Raw genomic sequence first — 12419 nt, 5'->3', positions numbered from 1 at the left:
GCAGAGAGAGAGGGAGACACAGAATCGGAAGCAGGCTCCAGGCCCGACGCGGGCTCAAACTCACGGACCGTGAGATCGTGACCTGAGCTGAAGTCGGACGGTTAACCGACTGAGCCACCCAGGTGCCCCGATCCTTGGTGTTTAAAAACATTGTTGGGGCGCCTGGGTGGCTCAGTCGGTTGAGCGTCCGACTTCAGCTCAGGTCACGATCTCACGGTCTGTGAGTTCGAGCCCCGCATCGGGCTCTGGGCTGATGGCCCAGAGCCTGGAGCCTGCTTCCGATTCTGTGTCTCCCTCTCTCTCTGCCCCTCCCCCGTTCATGCTCTGTCTCTCTCTGTCTCAAAAGTGAATAAACATTAAAAAAAATTAAATAAAAAAAGTAAATAAAAACATTGTGAGTTACTATTGAATTGTGCATCTGGGCCTTTAAGATCTACATGCCATTTCAATGTTTCAGCTTAGAAATCTACCTAAAGGAGAGTGAAGCAGAAGGGACAAATGAGTTGAAAACATTCAATCACTGTGCTATAGATATTTTTGTTAATTGTGCCTCTGAAGTACTTGGCATACACATTTTCCAAAGTGACATTTCAAGATTTTACCACGTTCTAAACCTTCTGACATCAGCCGTGTTAAGAGACAAAAACAGTAACATGGATAATCAAACAAGCATTTGGCAATAAAATATAATTTGGTGAATCAACTTGGACATAACTGGATCAGCTTCTTTCTGGACAATTTCACTCCTGAATATCATGCCAATTTACATAGAGCCTCCCTACCCCACATGAAAAACGAACCATTAGCAAAACCAAGAGGGAGAGAAAGCTACTCAGCGGTTGCCTCCTCTTTCTCTTCCTTCCCAGTTAGAGTGCGTCTTCTCTCTCAAACCACAGTTCTCTCTCACTCTCCAATATCAATTCCAATTCCAATTCCGACTTTTGTTTTCTATCAGTCACACCTAAGACACATGCTCTAATTGCCGTATGCAGGGCCCCTTAATTATCCTCAGAGAACCTGAAAAGCAATATATCTTCAGATCCAAAAGATAGAATAATGGGTTAATGGAGTGAACATTTTGAAAGAAGAAATTCTGCCCAGAAAACTCTCATGTTTATTCTGGCTGTACCCAGTGTTGTGTAAAGGGAAAAAAAAAAAAAAAACCCAATCACAATGCTAGACGCATAAATGACCGATACCTATTTGTTGATATGCACTGCGTTATAATCTTAATGCCAAGTACCTGGATGTATATGTCACCTAGATTTTTGTAACCATGAATATCCTAAGCACATAATTATCTGGCTGAGTAAAATATTTGCAGTTTATTTTTCCTCCACTGTGAACAGATGGCAACATGTACCGCATTGCAGGCGAATATCTATAGACTAAAGTCCAGCCTGTGGTCAGTGGAAATGTCAACCTTGTACTTAATGAATCCCAGGCAGAGCATTAGCTCCCTGGAATAGAAAGGGAGAGAATGCAATTTTAAAGCTTCGTTTGAATTTCATAAAAGGGAAGAAGATCACCACCTCTATGCTTCTTACCATGAAATATTCGATGAAGAACTTAAAGTCCAGGTTTCACCACTGACAAATCGTAACCCGGGAGTCATGGTACCCTCATGAAGAAAGGCAATAGAGCAAGGTTCAATGGGCTCTCCTGGTTGTCCATGGTTCTACTGAATGTCACCATGAAGAGAAACCCTACAACGACTCCTCATACCATTTATCTCTTCAGCATCATCACAGACATGAAAAAATACTTTTCTTTTGGAGACGGAGACCGATAGGTGATCAAAGGCTTGTAATACTGAGAGCTAGGTTAATTCACCTGATCGTCATTCGCTAATACACTCTTCTATCTTCTCCAAAGTGGAAATAACCGCTGTCATACCCAAGAACAAGTGCGCAAAACAATGTCAGTATGGAGAGCCAAGCACACAGTAGATCTCACGGTAAGAGGAAGTCCAGTAGGGAGACCTGGGCTTTCTACCCGGGGGTTGAATACGTATGAGAACATCATCATGAACTCCCAGAACAATAGCACTTATTCTTACTAGGGGAGACTGGAAAAGACCATACGTTTGGAAGTTTGTTATACTAATTTCCTTATCTCACCACAAGTGATAGGGATCACCTCTGTTTTATTCAAGGTGGTCTAGTCATCATACATACTGTGCTTCAAAAAAATCTTCTCATCCTTCGTTTTGCCCAAAGGTTACAGGAGAAGGGCCCTGCGAGATAACCTGCAGGAGTCATGTTTGGCACGGCTAAAATTTTATTAATTCGCCTAATTAGCCTCTCATCTCGATTCATTATAATATCAGCAAGCGATTAGGTTATGTTTTGGTACCCTATTCTGCCTTTCTTACAGTAGCCCCGGTCATCATTTCGATATTTATCTAGGCTTCACCTACACTTGTGATAAGTTAGCGCTGAGGGTTAGAAACCTAAAAAGAGAGAGTACGGGGGCTCTGGAAAGTTGGTGCCCCCTCCCCTGGAGGAGAGTAAAATAAGGTACTTCAGATCAACCGTGGCTCTGGCGGAAGTGATTTGAGCCACCCTGAAGCGTTCATTTGCTTGTACACAGGAAAGGGAGTACGACTTCAGCATACTGCAGACACTGCTGGTTATTCATCAGCTCTTAAAGCTTCTGGAAAGGAAATGGAACTGAGTTAGACTTGTTCAACCACGGTAGGGAGACGCCGGTATGCGCATCTGCATTTCTTCCTAGCTAGGACTTATCAAATGGGCCATTTGCTGCGTGAGGACGGTAAAATGAAGACAGACCTACTCTTTCTCCTACCCTCCCTTTTCTCATTTCCTCTCCAGTCAGGCAGGGAAGATGTTTTGACTTGCAGAGAAATAAGCAGGGCGTTTAAATTGTGTCCTCGGGCTACAAGGCAAAGAGAAAGAGTATAATTGAAGCAGGTGTAGTTCCAGGGGAAGGAGTGAGGAGGAAAGCTATTCAATCCCAGAAACAGTATTCTCTGTGTGGGGAAAGAAAAAGGGCAACAGAAATAGCTTCGGCATAGCAGCCAGACCCCAAGTCCAAAGCAGACACCGCTGAGAAATAAAGATGCATGGCATCAAGAACTGTTCTTGGGCACTCTGAACTTTGCCAGCACTTGAGGATCTTGTCCGGACAGTGGGGAGGGGGGAGGGACTCAAGCTGCAGCAAATACGTACTCTTGTACAGGACTGCTGGAGACATTGCAGACGGAGGTAGATGAAAGGCAAGAATTGGAGCTGAGAAAAGATTGTGAAAGTGGTCTTTGTACCCTTCCATTTAGCTGTCAAGTTTGGAGAAGGTCTGGGAAAAAAACAGAAATCTCTTATTGTGGTCCTTAGAAGAGGAAACAAGCTAGTTCTGAGAATATTCTTCCCCGAGGGGGGAAAAAAAAACCCTGGAGCATCTTAACTGAACTCCAGACATACACATATGCCCGTAAATCCTGCCCAAAGTTATGAAGACCCTACAACATTGCAAATACATTTTCCCAGCCTATCGAGCCCCTGTCCTTCACTGCCCACCAGTATTAAAACCTCGAATGCTATGAAATCATATATGAATATTTAGAACAGTGTAAGAGCTATTTGGCATTGTTGATATAGCCTCACAAAAAGGGTCCCATTATCTTGTTTTGTGGTCAACCAATGTGCAAATCCCCAAACACCTGAGATCTAAAGAAGGAGAAGAAACTATTTGTAAAGACACTATTTCTCCAGCAGTGCCAGGGTTGAGCTGAATAAGACCTCACTCCAAAAGCCGATTTCACCTAGCGTGGCCTCGGCTTTAAACACCTCCATGTTTTCTCATAATCTTTTCCATTAGAGTAGATAATGGGGCATAGATCTGGAAAGGATTTGTTACCCAACACCGTGGGAGGGGACACCAGCCTAGTAGCTCTCTTGAATGCCTGATGTTAAGGATTCTGCAATGTTTCAGTTCATTACACAGCCATAGCTCAGCTGGAAAGGCACAGTGCCCTTTAGTATCTGGCATTAGAGGGAAGAGATAGTACTTTAGAGGGGGATACGTGGGAAAGACATAATAATTTGGAGGAAGGAAACATATGTGGATGATGCCTTTCTAATAATTTCTGTAAATGACAACTTAATAGATTATGAATAGTCGTAAAAGTAGCATTAGCATTTGCCATGAACCAGTCAATCCTAGGAAAAAAGATTCCCCTTTCCGTATATCTTTTCTACCTCGATGACATCCTTCCACCTCTGGAACCACCTATGGTGTTTATGACTGAACCATTCACTTTAGAATTGATCTTGAGCTAATGGGAAGTACAGTTGACCCTGAGGCAGGAAATTCTGGTCCAGCCTCTGCCACCAACTAGCTGTGGGAAATTTGAGCAAGTGCATCCACACTGCTCCGTCCTTGGTTTCTTACCATGGGAAATGAAAAGTCTGGATTATATGAACCACTGACATCCCTTCGGCTACCTACATCCTATGATTTCCAAATATTGCTGTCAAACTGCTTCATGCGTACCAAATAATCTCAGGTTCAGAGGACATCTAAATGGTCTAGCCCACACACCCACTCAAGATTTGAGACGCTACAATGTAACATTGATGCCAAATGGCCATTCAGCCTCTTCAGAAACACTTCGGTGCTGGGAAACTATCTTTTGTGGTGGCTCATTCCATTTATTTATACTTCAGACGATTACAAAGTTCTTTTTTTTTTTAATGTTTATTTATTTTTGAGAGAGAGGGTGTGCACCAGTGGAAGAGGGGCAGAGAAAGAGAGAGAGAGAAGGAGACACAGAATCCAAAGCAGGCTCCAGGCTCTGAGCTGTCAGCACAGAGCCCAACGTGGGGCTTGAACTCACAAACCGCGAGATCATGACCTGAGAAGTCCGATGCTTAACTGCCTGAGCCACCTAGGCGCCCCTACAAAGTTCTTAAAATACATGAAAATTAAGTAATTCTGATCAATTAAAGACACTATGTATAGCATTAATAAACAGATAATTGATTAGAAAAAGGTAAAGTGACTATCAGTGCCTGGATGGCTCAGTCAATTAAGGTGTCCTACTCTTAATTTTGGCTCAGGTCATGATCTTGTTGTTTTGAGATCAAGCCCCGCATTTGGCTCCACACTGAGCATGGGGCCTGCTTAAGATTCTTTCTCTCTCCCTCTGCTCCTCTGCCCTACTCACGTGCGCTCGCTCTCTCTCTCTCTCTCTCTCTAAAGTTAAATAAATAAATAAATAAATAAATAACAATTTTAAAAAGATAAAAGATAAAGTGCCTAAAACTGAAAATGAATTAATATCCAGCATATGAGACACTCCAAAATATCAATGAGAAGACTCTAGAAATCATAAGAGACTCTAGAAAGCCTAATAGAAATCTGAACAAACTATTCAGTTAGCAGCTTTACTGATGAAGAAGCCCAAATAATAACAAGTGATTGAAGAGAAATGGAACTTCAGACAGTGAGCTCTCAGCTTACATCCATTACACCGACCAAAGTTATACTACTGAATAATCTGCCACATGTTGGCAGGGATAGAAGGCTAGGTCAGGCCTCTGGATGGCCCCAGGGATGAATGTAATCCTTCTCCAATTTTGAAGAGCCCCCCAAAATGTTTTTTTTTTTTACATTTTTGATGGGGAACCAAAAAAAAGGAATAAGAAGAATATATTATAAAAACTCTATGTGGCCGGCAAAATCTAAAATAATTACAATCTGGCCCTTTGTAGATAGACTGCTGACTCCTGGGCCCCGGGATCTCTCCTGCCCTGTTTGTGGAAGGAGCCATTCTAGAGAGCAATATGGGACTATTCATCAAACTAAGTGTACATACACTGTGTAATCCAGAATGTACCCTCTCACAAAAGTCCAAGAAGACACACGTCCAAGGCTATTCACTGCAATGTTGTTTATGGTAGCAAAGAAATGGACAAGGAGCGAAGAGATGAGACAGTCATTGCCAGGGGGGTCTGACAAGGTAAAATGTGGGAGGTGCACATCATGGAGATTGGGTAGCGTTTGGAAATGACAAAATAGACACCCATGCGGCAAATGAAATAAACGTCTCAGGTGAAAAAGGAGAAGAAACAGAATGAAATCTACACCACAAAACCATTGATATAAACTGCAAATGCACACGCACAACACAGCAACACACATTTTGCAAAACACTTAAACGTCAAGAGATTAGAACAATTGCCTGAGGGAATGAGACGCGGGGAGTAGATAGAAACAAACAAGTATGGGCCGTGCAAATAGTGATGGCATCAGTGTGCCATCAACCGAGGAGTATGATTGACTCAACCCTCCAGAACAGAGATGCAGGAGGAAAGAAAATGTTCTTAAAATGAGATGAATGCGTTCTCTAAGTAACTTCTACCTACTTTTTGGCCCCTGTCGTATCCTCCATCATGCAAAACAGGTACTATATTTCTTCCACACGTACCAATGACAACTCTTACCTTCTCAGGCTTTCTTTGTTCTACATACACAGTTCTAGAATCTGGATCAATCTTCTTGGTATGACAACCAGAAGTGAACATATTATTCCATATAGAGAACCAAATCAAAAATCATCATGGGCTTAGCTTCTTGTACTAATATGTCCTGGGCATACAGCGAATAACACAGATCTATCATAATCTCAAGTGATACATTTCAACATGGAGAATTATGATTTCCTATAAGCAGTCGGATAAGTTCAAAGCTTTAGTCAATAAATTTTACATTAATGGGGTCATACGTGCATTGTTTATAAGGTAGAGTGAATCGAGTATTTTCTGATGGGTTAGGGGCTTGATACAGTAGTAGTGAATATCCTATCTACATGAAGGAATATATATATATGTGTGTGTGTGTGTGTGTGTGTGTGTGTGTGTGGTTGATTCACTTCTCTTGGTTGTAGAAATAATCGTGTTGTTCTGCCGCTTGCTCGATGATCCCTTATTTCTCTAACTTCAAATCCATCTAAAATGGCAGCCTCAACTGTGATTGATAATCATAGAACTGAGTCTATATGTGGATTAACAAAACCCTTAAAAATATCACTGTCATCTTTAAAGTTAACGAAGTATCTGTGCCAAAGAATAATCTCTCTGCAAGTTACGCCTTTCTGATCGTGCGCTTCCAATGGCCATCAGCAAAAAAGACGAGAGATAGCAAATGCTGGCAAGGATGCGGTACCCACGGAATACTCGTGTACAGTCGGTGGGATCTGTGAGTTGGTACAGCCACTATGGAAAACAGTATGGATAATCATCCCCAAATTAAAAATAGAACTAGCAGATCATCTGGCAATTCTACTTCTGAGAATATATCCAAAGGAAACAAAAACATTAACTTGAAAAGATATCTGTGCCCTCATGTTCATAGCAGCTAAGACATTGTAACCACCTAAGTGTCCATCAGTGAATTAATGGACAAAGTTTGTGGTAATATATATACAATAGAATATTATTCAGCCCCACAAAGGGAAGAATTCCTACCATTTGTTACAACATGGATGGACCTTGAAGGCATTGTGCTAAGTGAAATAACTCAAACAGTAAAAGACACTTGTATGATCTCATTTATATGTGGAATCTAAAAGAAAACCAAACAAAAACACTGAGATTCCTAGAAAAAGAGATCAGATTTGGGGTTACCACAGGTGGAAGGTGGGAAAGGAGGAATGACAAGGGAGTCAAAAAGTACAAACTTCCATTTATAAGATAGATAAGTACTAGGGATATAATATACAACATGAGGACTACAGTTTAAGATTTTTTTTTTAATGTTTATTCATCTTTGAGAGAGAGAGAGTGCGCGCACGTGATTGGGGGAAGGGCAGAGAGAGCGACACAGAATCTGAAACAGTCTCCAGGCTGTGAGCACAGAGCCTGATGCGGGGCTTGAACTCATGAACTGTGAGATCATGACCTGAGCTGAAGTCGGATGTTTAACCGATTGAGTCACTCAGGCACCCCGGGGACTACAGTTAACACTGGCGTATGATATACAGGAAAGTTGTTAACAGAATGAATCCTAAGTGTTCTCATCACAAGGAAATTTTTTTCACCCAGGTCATGATCTCACAGTTCCATGCTGACAGCACTGAGCCTACTTGGGATTCTCATTCTCTCTCTCTCTCTCTCTCTCTCTCTCTCTCTCTCTCTCTCTCTGTGTGTGTGTGTGTGTGTGTGTGTGTGTGTGTCAAAAATAAATAAATAAACATTTAGGGCCGCCTGGGTGGCTCAGTCGGTTAAGCGTCCGACTTTGGCTGAGGTTGTGATCTCGCGGTCCGTGAGTTCGAGCCCCACGTCGGGCTCTGGGCTGATGGCTCAGAGCCTGGAGCCTGCTTCCGATTCTGTGTCTCCCTCTCTCTCTGCCCCTCCCTCGCTTGCGCTCTGTCTCTCTGTCTCAAAAGTAAATAAACATTAAAAATTAAATTAAATAAACATTTTTTAAAAATAGAGATTTTTTTTTTCCTTTTACTGTACCTATATGAGATGATGGATGTTGGCTAAACCTAATGATGTGGTAATCACTTCACATCATTTAATATATGTAAATTAAACCATCATGCCATATACCATAAACATATACAGTGACATATGTTAATTATTTCTCAATAAAACTAGAAAAAAATCATATGAGTGTTTTTAGTAAACGTGGAAATAGGTGAAGGGAATTGAGAGGTACAAACTTCCAGGTATAAGTCATGGGGAAGTAATACACAGCATGTATAGTCAATAATACTACAATAACTCTGTATGGTGACAGATGGTAATTATATTTATCATGGGGATCATTTCCTAATGTATAAAAACATATCAAATCATTATGATGTATACCTGAAACTCATAGAATATTCTATGTCAATTATACTTCAATAAAAAGAATTATTTTTCTCAATTAGGCCAAAAGCTTTTGCCGTGAATGTTTAATTAAAACAAGCATACGAGACTCAAAAGCTGGGAAAAAAGAATTGTATGAATATTTTTTACGAAATTTGAACGAGGGAGAAGTGGAGGGCTCAAAGAAAGAATATTCAGAGTTTTACTGGCCCTGTCTAGAGACATTATTTTTATTCTCAACAAGGCATCTCCTGGTAGAAACAATGTTTTACCTCTTCTAATCTAAAATGCACTGAAAAATATAAAATTTCGCTGTCTCTCTCCAAAATTGAAAGTTTACTTATGAGATCCAGCATATATATTTTTCAGGCTCTGAGGGTGAATGTACCATGACTTTCTGCCGTATGCCTTCCTGGAAACTTTCCATCCCAGAAACCAAGCATGTTTGCATGAGGTTCATCTGCATATCTGCAGTCAACAGGGCCACGAAGAGCTTCTGCAGTGAAAGGAAAAATACCAAAGTAAAACAGAAACAGACGCAACTCTCCAAACCTCAAGAAGTCCCATGAGCATCTGGAGATAATCCATCTTGCGGTCTCTTAATTGGCAGTAGGTTTAACGCAACTTCCACAGTTTGCGTTTTAAGCAGGCTGAACTGTAAAGTGTTGTTATAATTAGCTCACGAAAGTGCGTAAGGCAAATTGGAGAACTATAATTCCTTTTCTAAAGACTCGGGGAGACAGGAAGTCGGGAAAGGGACTCATTCACTTTTCTCAGATGCTCTTTGGGCATAGGTAGAAATCAAGAAACTGAACTGACATTCACATCTGATTACAAAATATGGTTATGTACCTTTATGCAACTTTCAGCTTCTCTAATACATAATTCCTGAGGAGAAAAAAGAGTAAAACAAAAAACCTGTTTTTGTTTGGGTTTCAATTGTGAAACTGGCTGCATGAAAAACTATGATAAGTTTTAGTTGTAATAGAAATTTGATTTAAATGCCAACAAGCCTGGAATAAGACATTACAGAATACTTACTACGTAAGGACCCACTGGGGAAAATAAACTGTTTCTTTCCCAATACGCTCATCAAAACTATAGGTCTTAATTTTATTTGAGGTATACTCAATATTTATGACTCTGCAGAATGGCCTACAGACTAACTTTCTCTGCAACACATGATTGCCTACTAACTATCCACTTTTCCCTCTCTTTTCTTACAAGGACACAATTCGTTTCACGTGTCTACTCCTGCCCCACCTGACTCAGGGGTAAGGATCCTATTCTCAGCCCCATGCATCAATTGTGATCGATCTACACCAATTATTGTGGTCCTATTCTCACTGCCAGTATTGGGTTTAATGGTAATCATGTAAATTGTGGCCAGTAATACGTGAGTGAAGCCCCCAACAATGACATGACGCCCTGTCTGCCTCTGGACATTGTTACATCTGCAACAGATATTTAGAACTATCTTGTGTCTATAAAGAAACTCATCATTAGGATGAAGTGGATAAATGAGTTCAGAAAAGTAGAGAAATACGGTAGAGATATTTATGGATCAAATTATTGAAATTGTATTTGTTCTAGGCTTTTAAAAATGTCAGTTGTAAAAATTCACTATTCCTCTGTCTTGTTCATCGAAGTTCTCAAGGATAATTAAGAATACAGTCTTCGCTTTCAATCCCATCTGCACTTTAACAATAAGCTAATTGCAGAGGTAGGGCGCCTGGGGAGCTCGGCCAGTTAAGCATCCAACTCTTGATCTCAGCTCAGGTCTTGATCTCAGGGCCATGAGCTCAAGCCCTGCCCTGGGCTCCATGCTAGTTGTGGAGCCTACTTAAAAACTCAACAAATAATTAATAAAAATAAACCAATGGCTAAACATGGTGGACCTGAATGCATGTGTTTATCTCTGTTCCCATTTGAAACTCCTAAATAATGATGATAATATTATAACAATGCAAATAGTGACAACAATAAGAGTTGACATTTATTAATCAGGTACTTTGGTCAGTCACTGTTCTAAGTAAGTACTTTATATGTACTGATTCCTATAATATAGGTGCTTTTATGATCCTTATTTTCAACAACAACGACAACAATAATGAATGAAAAGAAACAGACTCAGACAAGTAAATTGCCCGTGATTTCTCAGTTGGCAACATGACACCACAAAAATTCAAACCGAGAGATCAGCTTTAGAACCCGTGCCCTTAAACACTATCAGGAATAAAAAAAAAATCATAAACCCACAAGGACAAAGGAAACATGAGAGGAGACAAAATTGATAAGAAATAGCAACACTTTTTTGGAAAGATAAACGAATGGAGGAATACTGACTGAAGAAAGCTGAGAGAAACCCATTGCTAAATGCCTACAGAAGGGGGCGCTAGTGAGAAGCAAATTAATACAACCCAAGGAACTTGGGAAAGGCTCAGGGAGTTCAAGACACCTCAAAAGACGTGCGGAGGTATAGTGCAGAAAAGAGGAGAATTATTTAAAGACTGTATAAGGAGTTAAATTTCCACGGTCCCTTCTTCACCCTAGTAGGTGACCAGGTGTCTGTTTTCTGGAGAAATTAAAGAAAAGCTCCAGACTGTGATAGCAAGCAAAATGGCAGGTAAAAGAATGAGCTTTTGAAAAATAGAAGGGCTAGGGGTACTTGGGTGGCTCAGTTGGTTAAGCTTCCAACTTCGGTTCAGGTCATGATCTCAGTTTGTGAGTTCAAGCCCCGCGTCGGGCTCTGTGCCCACAGCTCAGAGCCTGGAGCCTGCTTCACATTCTGTGTCTCCCTCTCTCTCTACCCTCCCCCTGCTCATTCTCTCTCTCTCTCTCTCTCTCTCTCTCTCTCTCAAAAATAAACACTAAAAATTTTTTTTAAACATTTAAAATTTTTTTTAAAAAAGAGTAGGATTAAAGAATAATAAAAAAAAAAATTCACCTTAGGGGCAAAAAGAAAGAAAGAAATAGATAAATAAAATAGTAGGATGCAGTGAAAGTTTTCATGCTGAACATTGAGATGCCTATACTCTTTCCGGTTCTCCAAATACAAGCAACCCGGCAAGAGATTAAAAATTCATCTCTTAAGAACCAGTGCCTCCCCAGAGGGAGGAAACCCCATACGTTAATACATGCAAATACATGCAAATCGGAAGTCCCCACCCTCCCATCTGCCAGTCTCCGTACAATCTCTCCTGGAAAGACCACCGGTTAACTAACAAAAGAACAAAGAGCTTTCAGATCACTTTTCACTTTCACTCTTAAATGTGAATGGAGAGCCAAGGCTGACCAGATGTATGAGGAACTCTCCAGTGTAAAACACCCCAAAATGAATAAACAGAAAAAGGAAACAAGAAGAGACAGAGACAAAGCATGAACAAAAAAATTGTTTTAAACCTCTAACACCTTAGAGAGAAGATTTAGCATCCATGGAAAAAAAAAAAAAAAAAAAAAAAACACGAACCGGGACACCCGGGTGGCTCAGTGGGTTACGTGTCCCAACTCTTGATTGCTGCTCAGGTCCTGATCTCACAGTTCGTGGGATCGAGAGCCCCACGGGGCTGGCTCTGTGCTGAT

This window comes from Panthera uncia, chromosome X (genome assembly GCF_023721935.1).
Source record: "Panthera uncia isolate 11264 chromosome X, Puncia_PCG_1.0, whole genome shotgun sequence".
NCBI lineage: Eukaryota > Metazoa > Chordata > Mammalia > Carnivora > Felidae > Panthera > Panthera uncia.
This window is presented reverse-complemented; position numbering follows the sequence as displayed.